The 10,930-nt window shown below is 37.3% G+C and overlaps 1 protein-coding gene across 2 annotated transcripts in view; it reads right to left on the reverse strand.

The window, feature by feature from the left end:
- Positions 1–10,590, reverse strand: part of Lrrc4c (leucine rich repeat containing 4C) — a 219,217-nt gene extending 208,627 nt beyond the window's left edge. For both annotated transcript variants that reach the window (XM_026787661.1, XM_026787662.1), the window contains exon 1: positions 10,499–10,590. The gene's annotated coding sequence lies outside the window, so the exon portion shown is untranslated. The remainder of the gene's footprint in view (positions 1–10,498) is intronic.
- Between the last annotated feature and the right edge of the window lie 340 nt (positions 10,591–10,930).

The raw sequence follows: 10,930 nt of genomic DNA on the forward strand, positions 1-10,930 counted from the left end.
GAGAAGATGAGCAAGCAAGTCAAGACCATGAGGGTGCACCCACCCACTGAGACAGTGGGGCTGATCTGTTTTGTTGTTTGTTTGTTTTTTGTTTCTTTTTTTTGTTACTCGTGCATCTTGCTACAGTATAAGATGTTTATAAGTTTTAGGAGTTCCTTGGTAGAATTTTTGAGGTAACTTATGTAAACTATCATATCATCAGCAAATACCTGACTTCAAAACCTACTACAGAGCTACAGTGCTAAAAAAAAAAAAGGCCTGGAATTCACATTGGAGCACTGGACTGAGATCCCAAGGTACAAATAAGGAGCAGAAGGAGGGAGAACATGAGCAAGGAAGTCAGGACCACGAGGGGTGTGTCCACCCACTGAGACCGTGGAACTGATGTAATGGGAGATCACCAAGGCCAGTTGGACTGGAACTGATGGAGCATGTGATCAAACCAGACTCTCTGAATGTGGCTGATGGTGGAGGCTGACTGAGAAGTCAAGGGCAATGATGCTGGGTTTGATTCTACTGCATGGATGGGCTTTGTGGGAGCCTAGTTAGTTTGGATGTTCACCTTCCTGGACCTGGGGGGGGAGCGGGGAGGACCTTGGACTTCCCATAGGGTAGGGAGCCCTGACTGCTTCTTGGACTGGAGAGGGAGGGGGAGGGGGAGGGGGGAGAGAAGGGAATTGGGAGGAGAGGAGTGGGTGGAAATTTTCAATAAAAAAAAAACAAGTAAAAAAAAAAAAGCCTGGTATTGGCATAAAAACAGACAGGAGGACCAGTGGCACCAAAGAGCTGAATCGAAGGCCTGGATATCAACCCTCACACCTACAAACACCTAATTTTTGACAAAGAAGCAAAAAATATAAAATAAAAAAGAAAACATATTCAACAAATGGTACAGGTATAACTTGATATCAACATGTAGAAGAATGAAAATAGACCCATAACTATCACCATGCACAAAACTCAATTCCAAATGGATCAAAGACCTCAACATAAAACCCACTGCACTAAACCTCATTAAAGAGAACGTGGGAAGTACACTTGAATACATTGGCACAGGAGACCACTTCCTAAATATTACCCCAGTAGCACAGACATTGAGAGAAACAGTTAATATATGGGACCTCACGATACTGAGAAGCTTCTATAAAGCAAAGGACACAGTCAACAAGACAAAATGGCAACCCACAGAATGGGAAAAGATTTTCACCAACTCCACATCTGACACAGGACTGATCTCCAAAATATACAAAGAACTCAAGAAATTTTCCATCAGAAAAAAAAAAAAACAAAGAAACCAATAAAAAATGGAGTACAGACCTAAACAAAGAACTCTGAACAGAGGAATCTAAAATGGCTGAAACACACTAAAGGAAATGTTCAACATCCTTAGTCATCAGAGAAATGCAAATCAGAAACAACTCTGAGATTTTACGTTACACCTAGGAGAAGATATGAAGTAAAGGAAACACTCTTGCATTGCGGATGGGAGTGCAAACTGTTACAGACCCTTTGGATAACAGTATGGCAATTTCTCACAAAATTAGGAAACAGCTTACCTCAAAACCTAGCTATACCATTTTTGGGTATAGACCCAAATGGTGCTCAATCATATCACAAGGACATGTGTTCAGCTATGTTCATAGTAGCACTACCTAAATGCCCCTATACTGAAGAACAGGTAAGGAAAATGTGGTACATTTGCACAATGGAATACTACTCAGTGGTAAAAAATGATATATTGAAATTTACAGACAATTGGTGGCTACTGAGAGAGAGAATCAATTTTTCTTAAGAGCTCCCCAAGGTCCACTGGGTAACCCACATATATATGGGCAATCATAAATGGGTTCAATGTATAAGTAAATAAGTTAATAGTGGAAAACATGTAGTTGAGAGGGAGACATGACTGAGCATTTAGTGGTAGTGTGTGGATAGATCAAGGAGTGTGGAATGCATATGATAAAGATAAATAAATGAATGAAAATTTCAAAGAACAGGAATAATTTTAAAAAGAAGTAGGAGCCAACAAGATATCTCAGTGTTTAAGGGCCTTTGCCTAGTCCAATGTTATCAGTTGAGTTCCTGAAACCACACAGTCAGAAGAGAAAATTTACCTTTAAAAATTATCTTTGGAACTAACTGGGGACCTCGCCTTGGGCACCTGGAAGTCCCTCTAGGTCCAAGTCTCTTCCCAACCCTAAGATGGCTCCCTCAATTAAGATATGTGCTTCCCTGCTCCCTATCCAACCTTCCTGTATCCCAATCATCCCGTTGCCCCAAGTTCTCCCCATCCAACCCTTCTCACTTTTTTCTCCCCTTCTCCCCTTACCCCCCTCCCACCCCACCCTTAAGATCCCGATTTTTTGCCTGGCAATCTTGTCTACTTCCCCTACCCAGTAGGATAACTATATGTTTTTCTTTGGGTTCACCTTCTTATTTAGCTTCTTTAGGATCAGATAGTTCCTTGGGCAGCTGAGGATAGGGAACCTGAAATGACCCTATCCTATAGCCATACTGATGAGTATCTTGCATATCACCATAGAACCTTCATCTGGTGATGGATGGAGATAGAGACAGAGACCCACACTGGAGCGCTGGACTGAGCTTTCAATGTCCCAATGAGGAGCAGAAGGAGGGAGAACATGAGCAAGGAAGTCAGGACCAAGAGGGGTGCACCCACCCACGGAGACAGTGGGGCTGATCTATTGGGAGCTCACCAAGGCCAGCTGGACTGTGATGGAAAAAGCATGGGATAAAACCGGACTCTCTGAATATGGCGGACAATGAGGGTTGCTGAGAAGCCAAGGACAATGGCACTGGGTTTTGATCCTACTTCTTGTTCTGGCTTTGTGGGGGCCTAGCCAGTTTGGATGTTCACCTTCCTAGACCAGGATGGAGGGGGGAGGACTTTGGACTTTCCACAGGGCGGGATCCCTGACTGCTCTTCAGACTTGAGAGGGAGGGGGAGAGGAGTGGGGGGAGGGCGGGAGGAGTGGGAGGCTGGGAGGAGGCGGAAATTTTTTTCTCAATAAAAAAAAAAGAAAAAAAATTGTGTTTGGATTTCCACACATGTTCTGTAACATGCACATGAAAACACACACACACACACACACACACACACACACACACACACACACATATATTCTTATTCCCACACTTATATACATAGCCTCACACACAAAGACACATACAAATAAATATTTACATAGAGGATAATGGGTTTGTCTCTTTGTTATAATATGAGAATTCATGATAAATCATTTGAGATGTTTTTCTTGTCTTGTTATTTATTTTTCTCATTTTTGTACCTATAATTCTATTTAATCTCTACTTTTACAGTAGATAGCATAAAAGAAAGACTTGAAACAATTATTATGTATATCCTATACTTACATATTCATATTATCTATAATTTATAAAAATATATAAACTGTTGCTATTACATGTATTATTTTTAAATCAGGATTCTGAAATGAACATTAATTTCAATGCAATTCAATATCTATACATTCAGAGTAGTGGACAAATTATGAATAATATTTTAATGTTTTGTTATGTCCATATACCAGGATAAAATGTTTCTTATTTCTAGATTGATTTTTAGACTATATTGCAACTACTTACAATGCAGTCCAATGGTTTTCTATTTACATACATATCCATCTTCACTTGTGTGTTCACACTCATTTTTTCCTGTGAATGTTATCTGGGCCCTTGCACATGTTTAGGTATGTGGTCCGCCATAGTCCTTTGGTATGGTATTGGTATCTTTAAGATACATCTTTCAGCAGGAAATATTAGGTCATAGGCACACACACACATATTGTCTCCAGAAGGATTATGACAATTATTCTCTCAACCTTAGTTTATGGAAGTGTTCTTTCTCCACACTCTCACCATTGTTGGGTATTTGAATTCAGTGTTTGCTTTAAAAAGAAAAGAGGAGAAGCCCCACAAAACTGGAAAAGTCCCTCAGTAGTGCCTTATGAGATATGGTAAAAGATTTGTTAACTAGCGTCCGAGTCTTAGTGTGGGCATGTTTGTCCTATTACCAAGAACTCTATAAATCAGTTCTAATAACCCTACCAGTACAGTCATATTTCAGAGACCACTCAGACCAGGAAAAGAAGCTATACATTTTTATCAAAAAATAAAAATTCACATGAATGTGATAATGTGAATTTCTGGCTTTGATCATATTAATGTTTTACTTGCACCCACCTATTCCATTTTAAACACTGGGGAATCTGATATATAGATATGCTCACAAAAGTAAGTAGAATTCTATTTATGTCTGAATAAAAGTGTCAATCATAAAGTTAACAGGCACTGCAATTTACCCTTGTACATGTCGGCATTATGTATGGGAACTAGGAGCCTGACATGGCTATTTGGAACATAACAAGTTTCAATCTGTTGCTCTGTCCACTTAATAGCATTTCAGAACACAGTAATCCTCAGTCCTTCTATTAGGAAGAAGAATAAATGTCAGTGTTGAGAGGCCCTATTCCTACCAGACAGAAATCCAAATGCATAACAAACTGAAGGTTTATGTTGTGGAAAGCAGACAACGAAGAGCTATGGCCCTTGGTCAACTAAGTGGCTATATTTTATTAATATCCTTTGGATTTTAATAAGATTTTCAAAAGATTCTTGAAAATTTATGTAAATATTTACACATTCCTATAGAAAAAATAATTAATTTTGTAATTAATTCACTAAATATTTTTTAATTTGATGAGAAATATATATATATCTTAAAGCAAATTAAAAGTTAGATGTTCCCCTCATTATGTGATTTCATTCTGTTGTGATTTATTGGTGTTTAGAAATTGATTACCTTTGAACTACCAGTAAAACTGGTAGATAGATTTACCAGGAATAAGTTAAGTAATGTTTTACATTTCTAGGCATTAAGTTATATTTTATTTTATAGTGTGCCGAAGGAACGATAGTGTAATGGCTACCAAATAAGAACTGGAGAGAAGGCATTTTGTTAACCGCTAGTATACCTAAGCTCATTTCCTATCATCCATGAATAAAAACAAAATGGATCTTTAGACTCCAGTCTCTCTCAATCATTAGATCAAGGTTGTAAAAATGAAAATAACATGTGATTGAGGAAGGCAAACTATGTGGACCTCTAGCTTCCACATACATGCACATACATGTGCGTGCACGCACATTGATTCATATAACCATATATAAAAACATACAAACAAAAGACTCTCAAACTACAAGGGTTAAAGTGAAAACACATTCATTTTGAATTATTGATGAGTATATACATCAATAATTAGCCATTAATACAATTAAATGGTGGGTATGGTTACTAAATTTTAACAATTACAACACATCTGCTTCACATCCTTTGGAGAAACACTTGGATCTTAAGATCACAGTCCTACATGTAGAATAATGTTTGTATCTTTCAGAGGAGAATACCTTTACTTCTCTTCACATGCTTGCTTATGATTGATTGTTAGGCTCCCCAGGGAAATCTTAGTTCTTCTGTACTTTCTTACTATTTCTCATATTTCTTTCAACAATATGACTTTCCCTACTGGGGCTGAGAGATTTTTTACTGGATGTGCTATATTTTTCCATGATTCAACTGTGTCCAGTTATCTAGACATTGTGGGCAGAACCTTGGATCAAAAATATATAACTGAAAGAAAAATGACACATGTGTCCCATTTTCCCCACATTGTTCTTGGAACAATAGCAGATGCTGCAAAAATTTTCTCATCTTGGTCCTTAAATCCTGACACAGGAACAGTTCTGTATCACGTATGTAGACACCAAATTGTCTTTGGTCCACTTTACATGTTTTTCCTTAGCATCATCTTCTCAAAATCCATATTTATTTTTCTGATTATATGCTTTCTTTAGTCCAAGCAAGATTTTTCCAATTGTTAACATGCCGTGCTTGTTTAAATGAATCTGGTCCACACAGACTCATATATTTGAATGTTTGGTTACCAATTGATGGATTGTTTAGTAAGGATTAGGAGATGTTGCCTTGTTGAAGATGTGTAATTGAGGGGGGATTGTTTCAACAGTCCATGCCAGGCCAATTCTTGCTTTTTCTCTGCCTGAAACTTGCAGATTATATGTAAGCTCTAAGGTACTTCTCCAGTGCCAAACCTGCCTGCCTATCAGCATGCTTCCTGTCATGATGATAGTGGACTAGACTCTGGAGCATTAAGCAAGACCCCAATTAATTTTTTTCTTTTGTGTTGCTGTGTTCACAGTAACAGAATAGAAATTAAGGCAGATATTGGTACCAAGTGTTTTTTGGAGAAATAAGAAAGATGTTAGCTTCAAAGCAGCAGTCCCCAAAATAGTGACAATGCCCTAAACCTAAACTTTGGTTGAATTGACAGAAACCAAAAGGTAGTTCTATGTTTAAAAAAAAAAGTGGATCTTAAAATAGGTTTCAGTTTGCCAGAAAAGCAGATACGCTAAGGTAGGTTTCTGATTACCAGAAACCACTGTTATTCTGCCCCCAAAAGACAAAACCTTGGGAAAGGGCACCCAGTTCCAGCTCAGTCTTAAGAGCCTTTATTTGTTCAATGACCTCACCCTGATGATACAGAATCTGCTTTCTTTTCTGCCATTTATTTTGCCTTCTCTTTGCTCCCTTGAGAGATGACCTTGGACATTTGAATCTTAGAAAACCTTTCTTTCTGTCTATGGAGTGGTATAATTTGCTGATTTTTCTGTGCTCTTGATTACAGAAGACTTTGGGGCTTCAAGTTAGAAAACAGGTTGAGTGCTGTCATTGGGGATTTAGAGCCATTTTAGCAGATACTTGGAAGAGAGTAATTCTAGGAATGATGTGGACTATGGAGACCCAAATGAAGAGGTTTTACATAGAAAGAATATTAACAGCTGGCCTAGAGACTATTTTTTGTGATATTTTTTGCTAAACAATGTGACTGCCTTCTTCCCCTGTCCAAAATTTTTGTATGAGGCTAAGTTCGAGAGTTCTGGACTAAGGTTTGCAGGAGAGATTCCAAGACAGCCTAGAATTGACTTTGTTGCACAGCTGTTAGTGATCATTTTCATGCAGATCTACAAGGAAAGAGAGCAAGCATAGCAAAAAGCCTTACAAAATATACAGTTTGAGGAGAAAAAGAGGACCAAGAAATTTAATATTGGAGCCAAGTTTTGTGCTTGAAGAGATGAGAAGTTTAAGCAAAGGTTTAAGGAGAAATGGAATAAAGGAAGTGGCACCGTCAGGGCAAGACCCCATCAACGTCAGCTTCTGGTGAAAATTAAATCTTATTCTACAAAGGAAACAATTAACAATTCAAAGTTTACGTGAATATATGCCTTGAAGTGGGCCAGGTTCTGGCCCTAGGCAGCAGCAGAACTCAGCAGAGTTAGATAACTCTGGTTTATCAATAAGTTACAGGTGTAAAAGGGTTGTGGAATCTGTCATCGAGGTTGAGTAAATCTGCTGAGGCCAGACATGTCTCAGGGGAGTTTCTGTAGGGAGGACCTGAGAAAGTTTCATTTAACTGTGAGGTACAACCTAGATTATGTGTGAGACCCTAAGTAGGAGGTCCCAGAGCCATGGATTCCTGCCATGAAGTGCTGCAGACAGGATCTTGAACCAGCCTACAAGAGAGCAATGTGCAGCAACCAACAAAGCTGAAAGCAATAGGAGACATGAAGATCCACTCAACATTAGACACGGAGATGTAGGATTTGGAGTTTGCCCTGATGGGTTTCAATTTTAATTGGTCCAGCATTTCCTTACTGAACCCCTTTCTTCCCTTCTGGAATAGTAATGTATATTCTGTCCCATTGTACAATGGAAGTATATAATTTGGTTTTACTTTCCTTACAATATTTACGAGATTGCCTTGAGTCTCAGAAGAGACTATGGATTTTAGACTTTTACAAAGCCTTGTGACTTTGAAGGAATATGTGGACTTTTGATGTTGTACTGAATGCATTTGGTGATAGGTCTGCAAGTATATAAGGGACAGAAGTGGCATGTGGTAGTTTGTAGTGACCCCCATAAGCTCATATTTGAATGTTGGGTTCCCATTTGGTGTATTGTTTAGGGAGGGTTAGAAGATGTGGCCATGTTGGAGGAGGTACAGCTCTAGGAATGGACCTTGAGGTTTCAAAGTTTCAAAGCCCCATGCCTGGCCTTATCTTATTCTTCTTGTCCACTGTGAATAGAAAAGATGTAAGCTCACGCTCCAGCAACATGCTTGGCTGCCTTCCACTATACTTTTCATCATGTGATCAGGAACTAACCTTCTGAAACTGTAAGCAAGCCTCTAACTGATGCTTTGTTTTATAACCTGTGTTTGTCATGTGTCTCTTCACAGCAATAGAACAGTAAATAAGGAACATGACTACAAAATTATGCTTTTTGTTGGTGTTGTTGTTAAATGTGGCAAAGCATTTTTAAATAGAAATTATTTACACTTTATACTTGAATTGCCTGGGGATGAGAAAGCAGGTTTCTACTTTAAATGTCAGAGTTTCTATTCTATGAAAGAGTGGAAGCCTCAGACACGAGTGTCCACATCTTTATAGAATAGTGACAAATGGGATAGGATGTTTACAGGTATAATTATAAGTATATGCATCATTTTCAGATTTATATGTTTTGACTGTCAAATATAAAGTTTTGATCAGTTTAGGAGCCATTTAAAAGTATACACAGGAAAACTTTGCAAGTAATCAACTTTTTAAAGGTCCTATAAGCACACTTTCGGCAAACAATTTGTATATAATATGTTAAATACATACTTTATACACCTGTTTGCATGTAATAACTGTGCATGCTACACTGTGAAAAAAATGATATTAAAGACAGATCCCACATCTTAAAAGTAGGCTTATCTGTTTCTTATGATTAGTTAGTACTCATGATATATATATATATATATATATATATATATATATATATATATATATAGTGGAGCAGTAAATTATGTATTTACCCTTCTATAATGAAATGCCAAGTGGTCTAGTTTTTTGTCTTCTGATATTTTAGCTCTCCAAAGACTATAAACTAAAATTTAACTCAATCAATTGACCAAAAGTTAAAATTTTTTCTTGAATAACTTTAAGCATTAGATAAAGAAACACAAATATAAAATAAATAAGTCCTTTTCCTACTTGAGCAGTGGTTCTCAACCTGTGGGTCTGTGACCCTTGGTGTTTGGACATCAGATATCATGTGTATCAGATATTTATATTACAGTTCATAACAATAACAAGACTAAAGTTATGAAGTAGCAAGGAAATAATTTTATGGTTGGGCATCACTATAACATGAGGAACTGTATTAAAGGGCCATAGCATTAGGACGGCTAAGAACCGTTTTCCAAGAATCAGTGTCAGGTAAGTGTTCAGTGAGTCCTGGACCATCTTCTAGCTCTTCTTATTGGTCTACAGTCCTAAATACATGCTGTTATTTTGTTTTCTTTCAAGGTTATTACTCATTTTCTCTATTTTTAATACATACTTTGTCTTGGATTCATTTTTGCTTACAAACAAAATCCAAGCTCATGAATGACTCATTAAGCTAGGTCTTCAAATTCCCATTGAAACTGGTATGGTTGCTTAACCTTTATAGAAACTATTTCCTCCACAAATTGTTTGAATAATAATATAATAGCATATTACAAAATTAAAAAATATTCTTCTAATGGATTTTTGACTTTTAAAATATGGTTAAGATCACAAATGTTTGTGGCATACTGTGCAACCTTCATCTGCACTGTAACAGAGAGAGCTTTCCGTAATACTGAAACAGCATCACATTTATGAGGAGGCTAGGTAAAATCTGGGCAAAGATGTGGCTTGCTTTCTAAAGGAGAGGCATGTCAGTGTCTTGCTTTGTCTATAATTCAAGAGGTTCTCTTAATATAGTAGTCATGAAAGCTATGATGGAATCCTGAAAGAGCCCTTCCACTCTGAGCCAGGTCTCTTTCAATCTTCATTAATGACAAAGAGTAATATTTAATCCTTATTTTAAATTTTACCTTGTGGAAGTAACTCTCTTGAGAAAAGTAATTATTACTTTTGTCCCATGAGGAGGTGATACTACTGAGCTTTGCCTTCCTTCCTTCCTTCCTTCCTTCCTTCCTTCCTTCCTTCCTTCCTTCCTTCTCTCTTCTCTTGGTCAACATAAATTCACCTTAGACTTGTTGATCGCTGGGGTAGGATTTTGTCAGTAATTTTTTAATTCATTCTCTTTATCTTGACCTTTACAGTCGTTTGATCACAGGGAGATACATGGGGTTCTAGTACCCTACAGTAGGTTTTCAAAGCTGCTATGGTATAGGATCCTGCAATAGCCCTAAACTTTAGGAACCAGGTAAGTAAGTTTACTTGAGGTTGGTGATAAATGTTAGAAAGTCTGTTTTTGTTACAAATTCTTACCAATTCTCTGTGTGTTCTTTCAAATTATTCAACCTTATTTTATTCTTAAGAAGAGGGATGAGATGTGATTGGAACTTACCTTAAAGTGTGTCTAGCAGGCTCTAATCTTCCTGAGATAAGCCAAGGAAGTAAGTACATGGTCTGGATCCCTATTATGATATATCTTCACACCTGTAGGGAGACAATACAAAGATCATACTTTTAAATCATAATATATGCATGAGGACAAATTTAGGTTAGATATGCCTTATTACATATTCTCAGTAGAATTTTGTAATTGGAAATGACAGAATAGCCATGGTTTTTTTAGTGTGACTACAAAATATACATATGGGTAAAATAAGGCAACTCTGTGTATGGCTCCACATAATTATCTATCCTGTAACATGTATTTATTTGTGCATTTTTGCTCCTCTTTCTCATTTCTGCAGTTATTAATTTTTCACTTCTTTGTGAATTTCAGTGAGTTTTTTGTTGGAAATACGTCATATGGATGTTATTGACAAAACTT

This window comes from Microtus ochrogaster (assembly GCF_000317375.1).
Source record: "Microtus ochrogaster isolate Prairie Vole_2 chromosome 14 unlocalized genomic scaffold, MicOch1.0 chr14_random_1, whole genome shotgun sequence".
In the NCBI taxonomy this organism is placed as follows: Eukaryota; Metazoa; Chordata; class Mammalia; order Rodentia; family Cricetidae; genus Microtus; species Microtus ochrogaster.